The following is a 13,655-nucleotide window of genomic DNA, read 5'->3' on the forward strand; positions in this document are numbered from 1 at the left end:
GCTGGGTACCGAAGAGACCGCGTTCGAATCCCGGAGAAGTCAGTATTTTAACTGTCTGTCTCTTTATAGGTAGGAACGGTTACGCTTCCATAATAAAATGGCCACCATTTCTGACCTTAGGAGTGGCCGATGTTGAATAGGCATGTTCCTACCATTGCATTAAAAATAAATTTCAAACAGAAAATAAATATAAATTTGAATCCATTTTTAGTGGGATATTATTATTGTTGTATATGCATGTTTTGATGTACATTTAGTAAACAAAATTTAGAAATTATTAAGATGCTTTTTGTCTTGTTAATAAAAATTTTCATTTTGTTAATTAAAAATGATAATACTCTGAACAGTTTCAGATTTTAATGGTCGCCCAAACAGGTTTGTTAAGGATTTTTACGTTCTCTCAGAGTTCACAGTCAACCAGTCTGCTGTTATACTCACTGCTACTAATCCATTTTTTTTTGGTCCTTTTAGCTTTATTATTAAGCATCATTTCCTTCACACTTACGCCGTATACAATTCAACATCAAAATTACAAAAATTTTAAAAGCAGCATAGTACTATGTATGGGTTTAGAATTTCCGATGCAGCGTTAAGCTTTGGAATATGTTTTTCTATTTTTTCAGTCTTTTCTCAGTTAATCATATCAAAGTTCTGTCTTAAGATAGCTTTGCAAAACATTTTTTGGTCTTTTAGTAAACAATAAAGTAAACATGCAAAACGTTAATAATAATTAACGTTTTGCATGTTTACTTTATTTATTAAAAGGTTCTTGGCGATTACGCTAATAAAATTCGATTCAACAGCAAAATCGCAAAATATTTAAAAGCAGCATATCTTAAGAATTTCCGACAGACATTCTCACGCATTGAAGATAATTTTTTTTTAATGTAGCGTGTTGCCACTGCTCGCTTTGAAACTGTTAAGTTTGTTAATCAAAAATTCATTAAAGTTTTACAAAATATGAAATAGAAACATGCATACAATCATTCAGATTCTTCATTATTTAATTTCTTTAAATGTGATACAGGACGATAATATTTGGTGGCAACAGTTTGAAAATTGATATAATGCTTTTAAGTGATTCGACGCTAAATGTTATTTCGAAACTAATATCCCATTTGGGCTGAAAAATGGGAAATTAACGTCCCTTTTGGGCTGAGAAATATTTTCCATTATTCCAAATGGCAACAGTCTGGCGAGATGGAGATAAAAATGCTTTATTTCGAACAGTGCTGCCACAGTTCGGTTTCAATCGATGAGTTTATTGATGAAAAATTCATTAAATTTACAAAATATGAAATAAATTCGGGAAATTCACATTTCGGGTTTTCAGGTGTATATGACTGAGTATAGATTTACGTGCATTCAAAATTGGATAGCTACTGGCGAGCTGTGATGGAACTGAAAGCAGCATAATGCCTACAGTGCGCTCACACGGAGTCAACGTAGACATGACAGATTCAAACGCAAAATGTACAGTCAAGTCATCTTCGATAATGTCTCTGTTCTTCACGTTCAATAAGCGTAAACATTATTTTTTTAATGTTCTGTATTTAATTCTCATGAACTTTGAGTACCTGAAATCCTAATTTATATATATCTAACATTTATATCATTAGCATAATCAAAAAAAGACGATTCTAATCATGCATTTTTGTTACAGAATTCTCTACTAGAAGTAAATAATTACTACTATTTTTTTTGGAAATATTTAAAAAAGTGGTGGTCAGAGAAATTTAGCGTCTTGGATCTTAAACGTAGGGATTATTCTGAAGGACATGTTGCCTCTTACAGTCGTATTTTCTCTCAGAATAACATGTTTATATTCCTCCTAAGCATAACTAATACAAGCAAAGCTGCATACATTAGTATTATGCATGCTCGCATATCAGATATGAGCTCAGATAGGGAGCTTGATTTATAACTAAAATAACGTCACTGGCTGCAGACAATGGCAAGAATTTCTCTTCCTGGTTTTATACAATAATAAATCTGCACATCAGCTACTGGCCGAATCTGATGTATTCAAAATGTCTTTTTAATTATATGCACTTAGATTCATCTTATGTATTTATACAGAATAGATTGGGGCCTGATTTATAGAACTAGATGCTCTCGGCGATACATGGTAATGGAGGCATACTCCTTTAATTTTTTCATTGTAGTAGATGTCACTAATACAAATTATATTAAATAAAGTACACTTCCTATAAACTATTTCATCAGATAACCATATAATTGAACATTTTGAATTCAAAGTTATTTCAGTAGAAACGTACATTTTTCCTTCTTATATACACTCATGTCCATAAATTAAGGATAATGCAAAATCAGGCAAAAGAAGAGTTAGAAACAAAACAAATTTGACTTATTTGTAAAGCTTATTTATTAAACAAAAGATAAAGAGCAAAAAAAAGATGCTATATGTTTGATATTATTAAAAACATTAGCGACTTTTCTGCCTGGAGCAAATTATAAAAAAAAACAATATTACATGGTTGGTATGATTGTTAATACATTGTATGTCTCCCAGACGATGCAATACAGTCCGTACAACGCCTAGGCGGCATGCTGAGTATCAAATTATCGATCTGATCTTGGTGGATATTACATCACTCAAAAAGCAATGCTCTCCGAAGTTCCGGTAGACATGTAGGAGGAGGTTGACGAGCTGCAACTTGTCGGCCAAGCATGTCCCATACGTGCTCTACAGGATTCAAGTCCGGTGAGAATGCTGGACAGTCCAAACGGGGGATATCATCCGATTGAAGGCATTCGCTTACGATGTTTGCACGGTGAGGACGGGCGTTGTCATCCATAAACACAAATTGTGCGCCCATGGCGCCCCGAAACAAACGTACATGTTATTCCATAATGACGTCCCGATAGATTTGGCTTGTCATGGTTCCAATTTGAACATGCAGGTCAGTTCTGGAACCCAGAATAATTCCACCCCAAACGAGCACCGCTGCACCATCGTAACGGTGTCGTTCAATGATGTTTTCTTGGTGGTAACGGGTACCTGGAGCTCTCCATATGAAAGTCCGGCGAAAATCAGACTGCAAGCTAAACCTGGACTCGTCGGAAAACATCACACAAGTCCACTGTTGCGGTGTCCACAATGCATGCTCTCTACTCCAGGCTAACCTCACAGGCGACAGTGAGTTGCAGTAAGCAGAACGCATCTGACAGGTCTACAAGCATATAGACCAATCTGTCCTAAGCGTCTGTACACGGTCTGACTTGAAATTGTCGTACCAGTGGCACTGTGGTAAATTGTCGTACCAGATAGCTGATGAGACAGGTCTGAGGCTGTGCTCCGGTTTCTTTTGGCAGTAACTGCCAAATACCGGTCCTCATTCGGCGTTGTAACTCTGGGGCGACCTGTGCTGTAACGTCTACTCACATTACCATCATCTTGGAATCGTTGCCAAAGCCTGGAGATGACACTCTGGGCAATTCCAAGTTCGTCTGATACTTCCAGTTGGGTACGCCCACATTCCAGACGGCCGATAATTCTACCATGCAAAAGATCATCCAAATGCGTCCTTTGTGTCATAACTATTCGGTTATTGCACTGAAATGCTTATAAAGCGCCTGCGAACAATTTTACGTCTTTGCCTTTATTTCTTATATATCACTCTCTTACTTTCTCGCCATTGTGACATACCATCGGTGTCATATGTTTACTTCCTGAAATTTGCATATGATTCTTAAAGATGTGTGTAGTGATTTTACAGGTGATATATTTATTTTAGAGTTCGATTTCCGCGTGACTCAATTATCCTTAATTTATGGACATGAGTGTATTTTGTTTTCATAGCTTCAATTTAGCATGTGTAGTACTAAATATAAACATAAATATTTTAAACCAGGCTCTTAGTTTTCCCTGGATTAAAAAATTGATTACAAAGATAAAAGAAGCTATAGAATTCTAATTTATTTTTGCTGTAAACCTTGATTGAATTGCAGTTACGATCAAATTAAAGCCATTAAAATACTTATTAATTCAATAACCATGTATGTGAATAAACTGTAGAATTAAATATTTCAGTTTCGTTTGAAAAAGGAGGAGGAAATCATTTCTTTCACTGTGTCTTTCAATGGTATTTATGTCCTGATCATTTTAAAAATTAACTTTGGAATTGTTTAAAAAATCGTATTATCTGGTTCGCTATAAATATTAATTTAATAATATTTAATTCGAGATGAAAATTATAGCATTTCTTTTCTATACCGTATCTTTTAATAATTAAATAATAATGAATTTAAACTGAATGGTTCAATAGCATAGATATTCTATCCAAAAATAAATAAATAAATAAATAAAAGGGAACTTAATTTAAGGCTAATTTTCAGTCTCTTCTTTAGCTACTTGTTCTTATTTTACATTACATTAGTTTATATAACATTTGATTTCATTTCAACCGTTGGAGCGTTACGAGTTTGGCCATGAAACTATGAAGTTTCCCAAAATGTCATGTGTCATATGTCATGAATAAGTGGTGTTTTATTAATTGTTATTCCAAAATAACCCTTTTACTTTGTACCTTGATATCTTTTCTTCCAATGCACATCAAACCCGGAAATCAAATCCATTGGAAACTTTCAAAAACTTTCGTGTGTAACAAATGAGAAGGCAATCGTTCTGTGTGGAATTTTACGCCCTTAACTCTTGTTCGGCGTACCCAATCTGGTTTCAGTTGAGAAAGATCGGCTAGAGTGAAGCTTTCTCTTTACAAATACTCTTGACAAACATTAAGTGCCCGCTTTTTGTTATAGTCCTTTTGTTTTCCTAACCTCTACAATAGTAAACACTGGCTTAGTATTATACTATGGCAATAACTACTCTGGGACGGACCCGGTTCCTGGTACCAGAAGGGGCAGTCAATACTATCCTGGAAGGTAGGTGGCTTCGGCCCTTCGAGTAGAATGACGTGCCTCCAGTCCTTTGTTTCACTTCTGAACCTGCGTTGAGTCTTGCAAGGCCTAACGACCCCTGTCTGAAATGCGGAAAACTATTGGGCGAAACTTGTTGTGAGACCTTGAATGGATGTGGTACCAATGGTGGTACAGAGTAAATTCATGACTAGTTATAATGAAATCCTTTGCGACTACTTGGATATATTTTGTGTTGTAAAACCCGAAAACTGGCAACCCGAAAGCTGGTTTGACGAGGCAAAAGAGGGCAGTTAAAAGTTGCTAAGAGAAGATAGTAGGAGGGAAGAAAGTAGGGTGAATGGTAAATGGTGAATGGTGAGAAAGACATCTATAAGTTTATTCTCAAAAATAAGTAATTTCTTGGACTATTTGAGAAGCAATTAATCTAGGATGACTGGACCCATTCACTGTAATACACTTCTCGACATTGAAAATGCAACACCAAGGAGTGGTCTAAAATTTAGGCAAATTTTAGAGTAGACGCACTTCACTGAGTTATGCGAATGATGTGAAATGCGCAGCTCTCCGACGCACGTGAAGTAAGATATAAGGGAAGGAACGTACAGAATGGGAAATATTCGTGTCGTTATTTCTGCCAGACGAATTATCGAAGAAAGTTGGTTTTTGTCCCGGAGGATACGTGTAATAGAAGAGAATGCCAGGCCGCCGTCAACGAAGGCACTTCCAGCAGATAGACAATTTTACGAGGGGTATGGTAATCGCACTGAGAAGGGAAGGTTGGTCCTTACGTCAAATCGCAGCTGATACTCACATGGATGCGATCACGGTGCATCGGCTATGGCGAACATGGTTGGAACAAGGAAGTGTGGGAAGAAGGAGGGGTGCAGGTGCTGCCAGAGTGACGTCAGCACACGTGGATCGACGCATCCGCCGACAAGCTGTGAAGTCACTTGTACCGCGATTCTGCAGCATGTGAAAGATACTCTGGGTGTTTTCGTGTCGACCAGAACCATTTACCGTCGATTGAACGTGGCCTGCACTCACGGCGCCCGTTAAGAAGACTGCCATTGACCCCACAGCACAGACGCCAACGTTTCGAATTGTGCCGGACTGGAGCGATCTGGATGAAAGAATGGCGAAACGTCGTGTTCTCAGATGAGTCAAGCTTCTGTTTATCCAGTGACAGTCGCCGCATACGTGTGCGGCGTCGACGTGGAGACAGATCTAATCCGGCAGTAACTCTGGAACGCCCCACCGGACGACAACGTAGTATAATGGTTTGGGGCGCTATTGTCTACGATTCCGGGTAACTTCTATTTCGTATTCAGGGCACTATGACGGCCCAACGATACTTGGATAATGTACTGCGGTCGGTGGCAATCCCCTACCTTCAGGGGCTGCCTAATGCAATTTTTCAGCAGCATAAAGCCCGACCACACAATGCTCGCATATACTAACATGCTCTGCAAGGTATACAGATACTTCCCTGGCCACCGTACTCTCCTGACCTCTCACCAATCGAACATGTGTGGGATGTGATTGGACGCCGTTTGAAGACTCTGCCCCTGCCTCGTTCAGAAGAGGAACTGGGGCAAATGGTTGAAAGGCAATGGAGAGCCATCCCTCAGGACACCATCCGCACTGTTATTGACTCTAGGCCTAGACGTGTTTCTTCGTGCATCGCTGTCCGCGGTGGTCCTACATAGTATGTTTGGTATAACACTCACAGTATTGCATGTTTGGGTAAAGCATTTTTAGACTGTCTAAATTTGACTATGTTTTGAGCAAGCCATTCATTGCAACAGCCATTATTTTTCTACTAAATTATATTATTGTTATCTTCTTGTATTGCTTTATTATCTTACATACTAGTGTGTATATTACTGTGTAGTTTTATTATTATTCTTATGTGTCTCGCACCGTTTGCAATCTATTTTTATGTAACTATGTACTATTTTGAGCACTTATTTGGCCATGTATTTATTGCAATTTTATTCAATAAATGCTCGGCCTGGGCGGTTGATGAGCACATGCTATTGGGGACTCTTTTGGTCTGTTGGACTGCCACCCGGATGATCCGGTTGCTGGGTTTCGGCGCCGGGTGCGAGGTGCTTGTGTGACCCATTCGGCTCTAGATAGAGGTGGACGTGTTGCATATGCCAATTAACCATTATGGTAAAGGGATGGTGCACACGTCCTCCGTCAACTTTCAACTATCAACTATCCTACTGAGCCGACGCTGTTCTCGCTCTGTATTCTGACTATCATTTTGAAATAAAGATCACTTATTGCTGCTTGCTGTCTCTGTCTTTTATCCAAATTACATCAATTTCTGACCACTCCTTCTTGGTGTTGCATTTTCAATGTCGAGTAGTGTATTAAACTCTCGAAGGCATATATTGGACCTTACACGTTGCCCCTATAAAACAACCAAATTTCTTAATTAATGTACGTCTCTAGCTTGTGTCAAGAAACTGGGATTTCGAGAAATAAAGTTTGATGTGTGTATGAGAGAATTATCAAACTTCTATTTAAGCCATTCAGTGTGTAAACACAATCTGCTGGAATGATTATCGAGAGAGTAACTGGACAACGCTGACCACGATGCTGGATGATAAGATTTTTAAAGAAAGTTATAAAAAATTAAAATACAAAGTTTAATACTTTATACTTGAGAATAATTTTATGTTTTAAAATTCTTGAACTTGGAAAAAAAAAGCATAGTATTTTACATATTATAAATACTGTAGAATGAATGAATGTCTCTTTCAAAGTGAAAGCCTGGAGCTCGTGCCCAGTTTGCCTTTGAAGAAATCAGGCCCTATTAGCTTCAAATATGGGAACTAATGCAGGCCATTACCAAATCGAAAAAGCCGGATAATTCGTCGCTTTTTTTCTTGTAGATCAAATTCTTGTTTATTGTAATGCAAGAGAAAGAAATATCTATTACTTTTTGCTTCTCGTATTTTACTTCAATAAAGATAATACAGTTAAAAAAGGAAAACATCTTAATATCCGTGAAACATATTGCAGATCACACCATCTTAAAAAAAATTAGTATTTTTCAACAACATTATCGCCGTCGATTTTTAAAGAATTTCCTGATAAGCTGTGAGGCACAAATTTTGCACGCACACACTGTAGCTGATGAAACAGTGTGCTCAAGCGAATTTTTTTCAAAATTTTTTTTAGACGTTTTAAACTATAATGTCGAATCTAGTTGTTGTACATATCTTCGTTTACGAAAACTAACACTCTTAGAATTTTATTGTTTATACCATCAGATAAAAATCTTTTACATGAAGTTCGTATAAGATTTTTAACATAACTTCTGATTTTGTTTTGCAAAATTGCTGGACCTTTTCGACCATTTGACGTAACAGAAGTTTCGGAAGTAAATGTGAGCTATTCAGAACGTGAGCTTTGTACAAAAATGGAAACTGAAGCCATTATCAAGAAAAAAGGTACTCGAACAATTGAGTCCTTTTTGGGAGCTGATTTGGTAAACATTTACACAAATGGTTCATCAGATAAGACTAACCAACAGGCTGAAGCCGGTATCTTTCACCAAATCATATCAATCGGTCAAATGGAGCAACTATACTCCAAAGCCACGGAGCAGGCAACATCGCTTCCAACTTCACATGTGAATTAAGAGCAATTCAGGAGGCCTTGAGAATTTACATCGACTTAAATGATAGTGATAAAGCCAGCGGACTTGTAATTTACTGTGACTCTAAGGCTGCTCTAGAGGCAATACTGCAGGGATATTCAAAACTCACCCAGGAGTTACGGATATATAATTCGGATAATACGACAGTGTTAGCTGCGCAAGGAGAAAGATGTAAGTGTATAGGTAAATTACCGCTGGATGTCCGTATCAAGGACGAACAAGTAAAGGTTATGTTTTTCATAGTAAAAAATCTGCAAGCACATATTATTTTAGGAATAGATTTTCTTTCAGAGGCACAAGCAACGCTAGATTTTAATGAAGCGTCCCTTAAGCTGACAATGAAACCAGTTCGTGAAGGAAAGGCTGAACCGCCGATGTTAAACCTTGACCACCTGGCTAATGAAGAGCAACGAAGAATCCGACAAGTGGTAAGTGAATTTGCTTCGTTATTTAGTGTTATTCCAGGATTTACTCAGGTTACTAAACATAGTATTTACACCGGAGATTCAATGCCAGTTCGCCACAAAGCATACCGGTATGATAAGAATAAGGAAAAAATTATAGAATGGCATATCACCGATATGCTACGTAAAAGGATCATAACGCCCATCTCAAATAGTTATGCTAGCCCGGTGGTTTTATGTAAGAAAAATAATGACTATCCTTTGACACATCCAAAAAGGTGGAGATTCGCAATTGACTGCCGTAAATTAAACTCCATAACTAAATATCCGGTATACCGTTACCTATTATTGAAGAAATTCTAAGGAACATAACATCCACCAAATATATGACGACTTTAGACTTAACGACTGGTTATTTTCAAATAGGGGTTAGGCCTGAGGACGTGCCTAAGACTGCTTTTATAACCAAGTCTGGCACTTATGCATTTCTGCGTATGCCGTTTGGCCTTTCAGGGGCACCGGCAACATTTCAGCGATGTATGGACATTGTGTTAAGGCCTGTTCTTGGAAAGTCCACATTTATCTATTTAGACGATATCATTATTACTAGTGATAATCTCGACCAACATGTACAGGATTTAAGACAGGTGTTTTCTTTATTAAATGAGACCGGTCTAAAAGTTAATGTCGAAAAGTGCAAATTTGAAGCCCCTGAATTAAAATATTTAGGTTACAAAATATCTCAGAAAGGAATCGAGACAGACGAATCAAAAATAATGGCTGTACAAAAGTATCCGACTCCAAACACGGCGAAGAATCTCTCTTCTTTTCTAGGACTTTGTTCATATTATAGGTCCTTTATAAAAGATTTTGCAGCTATTGCTGAACCATTGTTAAAATTAAAAAGGAAAAAGGCAAGATTCTCGTGGACGGCCAAAGCCAATAGTGCTTTCGAAAAATTAAAACAAGCATTAACGCAAGCCCCTGTGTTGAAATTTCCTGAAAAGGATGAGAATTTAGAAATTTCAGCGGATGCTTCGGATTATGCGGTAGGAGCGGTACTTTCGCAAAATCAGCAGCCCGTGGCATTTTTTAGCCGAACTTTAAATCAAACAGAAAGAAACTATTCCGCGACCGAGAGAGAGGCACTTGCAGTTCTGTTAGCAGTGCAAAAGTTCCGAGTCTATTTTGGAAAGGCGCCAATAACAGTGTACTCTGATCATGCGGCGGTAAATAGATTGTACTCAGGGAAAAACTTATCCCCAAGGTTAATAAGATGGGCACTCAAGTTACAAGAATATAATCTGGTAATCAAGCATACCCCCGGAAAGGAAAATATCGTAGCAGATGCCCTATCCAGAATTAAAATACATGAAGAAGGTAATACTGTAAAGGTGGCAATGCTCACAGCATGTACAATAAATTCCCGAGAAACTGTAATAACCGAACTGGGTAAGGATCCTGAGTTTGGAAGCATTTATGAGAATTTAAAGGATCCTGAAAATTTTAGCCACTAAGATATTGTGGCGATAAGAAATAGGGCGGCCCATTACGAACTAATAGATGGTCTATTATTTTATACAAAAACTACGAATTCCAACAACGAATTTCGACCTGTAATCCCAGCTAGTCTTAGATTAAATATCCTGCAGGAGTTGCATGACAGCCCTTTAGCTTCTCATGCTGGTATTCGAAAAACTATCCAATGCGTACGCAAGGCAGTCTACTTTCCTGAACTGCAAAAGTTAACAAGGGCATATGTCCAGTCCTGCCCAACATGTCAAGCAGTTAATTATATTAATTTCCGCCCGGCCGGGTTTCTAAATAGTATTAAATCCGAATTTCCAAATGAAATAATTGGCATCGGTTTATTGGGCCCTTTCCCAAAAAGTCAGTTAAATAAAAGTCGCTATCTCCTTGTTATGGTTGATCATTTTAGTAAGTGGACCGAAATTGTTCCCTTAAAACGAGCCTCAGCGAAATTAGTTACTGATTCTATTTTAAATAAATATATTTTAAAATACGGGGCGCCCCTAAAAGTTATATCGGATAATGGTCCTCAATTTGTAAGTAATATATTTGAAGACATGTGCCAAAAACTGGGCATACGTCATTTAAAAATGGTCCCGTATCGGCCGCAATCAAATATAGCGGAACGGGTCAATAGAAATATAATGAAAATTATCCGTAGTTATGTTAAAAATTTTCATAAAAGATGGGATAACTATGACAATAAATTTGCTTTCGCCCTTAGGATCGCAAAACATGATACAACGGGCAAAACTCCTGCTGAGTTATTTTTAGGCAGAAAGATTATAACGCCGTTAAATAAATTATTTTATGTGCAACAAAGAGCCCCAGAATTTAAAATGAGTGATATAGAAAAACTAATTAAAGAAGCAAAAAAAGAATACTGAAGTAGCACAGAGAAAACAAAAGCTATATTATGACTTGAAACGACGGGGAGTAACTTATAAAGTAGGGAATGAAGTATTAAAAATTAAGCATTCACTTTCTTCAGCACCAGAAGATAAAACTGCCAATTTTTTTCCACGATTTGAAGGACCATATGTCATAGAAAAAATAACTCACGCTGTAGTAGTGTTAAAAGCCAAGAATGGTGAAACCTGCTCCTCAAACATTGATCAAATCAAACCCTACTATGATCGTAATAAAATGCAAATATTTACAGATCTTTTGCAGGATCCGGCACGGCAGACGCGGCAGGCACAAGCTCCAGAGTTGGAACAACGACAAGTACAAGGGCAAGCCATTAAGAGGCAGGAGCAAGTGAAAAGAAAGTTTCCCCGCGGGAAAATTGAAGGTAACAAGAAAAAGAAGCCGTTCCACCGTCCAGAAAAGAGAGCTCACGAACACCCCCAGAATGAAGAAGGGAGAAGGACGACGTATGCAAAGAGAGCCAGGAGAAATGACGGCAACTATAACCCGGCTCTAAAAAGGAAGATCTAGTCATCCGAGAGGACTCTCCGCAGCAAATGTCGCCGAACTGCGGAAGGGCCACCAGCAGCGGAGGAAAAGTTACAAGGAAAATTTGAACGGCCAGCAACGAGGTCCAAGCAGGAACGCGAAAGAAGTTTCCCGGTTCCGCCAAGACCAGCTGCCATCAAACGGCCAAGACCACAGGCAAAGGCGAAAAAGAAGGTATTCAAGGGTGACCGAACTGGAAAAAAAAGAAAGCTTCTAGAGGAAGGCTCTGAAGGGCGAGCCCGCACAAGAAGGAGGATAAATGAAACGAGAATATGCGCTACCTTCCAGGACTGGGCTCAGAAAAGAATGTCCGAATATCACAAAGATAAGTAAAATTTTATGTTACTTTGCAAACTTAAGTTAATCTTTCATTCTTACTGCAAGTGGCAGATTTCAAGACGTTTTACCTCATGCGAGGTCTACCTTTATCGCCAAAAAGGCGAGAAATGAGTTGTTACCGATTTTGGTATTATGTTTTTCAATTACTCGCGCGTAAAACTAAAGTTGATGTATAATAGCGATGTGTAAATACTTAAATATTGTAAAAGTTATTGTATAAATTTTATTTAAAACATTCTGGCAAGAAAGAAGTTTTAGTCTGAAAGACTTTTTGAAATGTAGTATTTCAATGTAGAAAGAATTGGCACTCGCTTTGAAAAGAATAGAAGTTAACAATGTACTACTAATGTATGTTTTCAAATGCGAAAAATTAACAGCATGTTGATATGTTCTTATATACAATGTGAACTGTTATTTTAAATGTTAAGAAATACCGTGATATGGTAAAAGTGAAAGTAATGTTAAAAATTTGTTATTCGTGTGACTGTAAAGACTAAATCATGGCGAATATGTGTTAAAGGTTGAACGATGTAGTTAGGCTCTCTGACGCTACACTTTAGAGTTAGCCACTTTCAGAATAGTACCTCAGGGTTTAGAGTTGAAGTTAGGGTGTGTTACGAGGTCTTGGTATGTTGAATTTTAACACGTTAGTGTTTTGATTGTAGGAGGAAGTGTTGAACACGTATACATAAACACATTCGTGTTTGGTGTTCTTTTACAACACATGTCAGAGAGCACGGGGAGAGATAATTAAAATAGTCATGAATGAAATAAGAATGTTAAGAGAAATATAATTATACATGTTACTTGCCATTTCCTTGTGTAACATTTCATTAAACTAGTTTTCCTTCCAGATCTCTGGAAGTAACCAGATTTGAATAAAAGCTCCTGTTTAGATGCAGTACAGATGAAAAATTGGGTGTCCATGGAGCTGCTATTGTAAAAACAAATTTTTTTTTAAATTTCTAGTTTCTAGTGAGAAATGTTTGTAAAAGATTGGCCTCGCGTTAGATTCTAGAGCTAAAAGTTTTCAAGAATGTCATTTTAGACCTCAGTTTCAAACTAATTAACTCTGGCGGGAAGTATGTAAGGATCTTAAGTTTTACTAACGTTTATTTTATTTTAAATCTTTACTATCACTTCTTATTTTCTACGTCCGGCCAGAATTAAAAGCGTTAACCTATTTATGCAAAATTTGTCTGGCGAACGCCAAGTACTTAAGTGGTGGCTTTTTGCCAAGCGAGAGAGAGGAAGGAGTTAGACGAAGCAGGCCGCTTGCCTTAGAAGTTTTACTCAGTTGCTGGTTGCCTTCCAGGCCAGAGGTTTAATCCTCTTGATAATTTTTAACG

Source organism: Stegodyphus dumicola, chromosome 3 (assembly GCF_044657685.1).
Source record: "Stegodyphus dumicola isolate Sdum_Otavi_A_Nest chromosome 3, ASM4465768v1".
NCBI classification, from domain to species: domain Eukaryota; kingdom Metazoa; phylum Arthropoda; class Arachnida; order Araneae; family Eresidae; genus Stegodyphus; species Stegodyphus dumicola.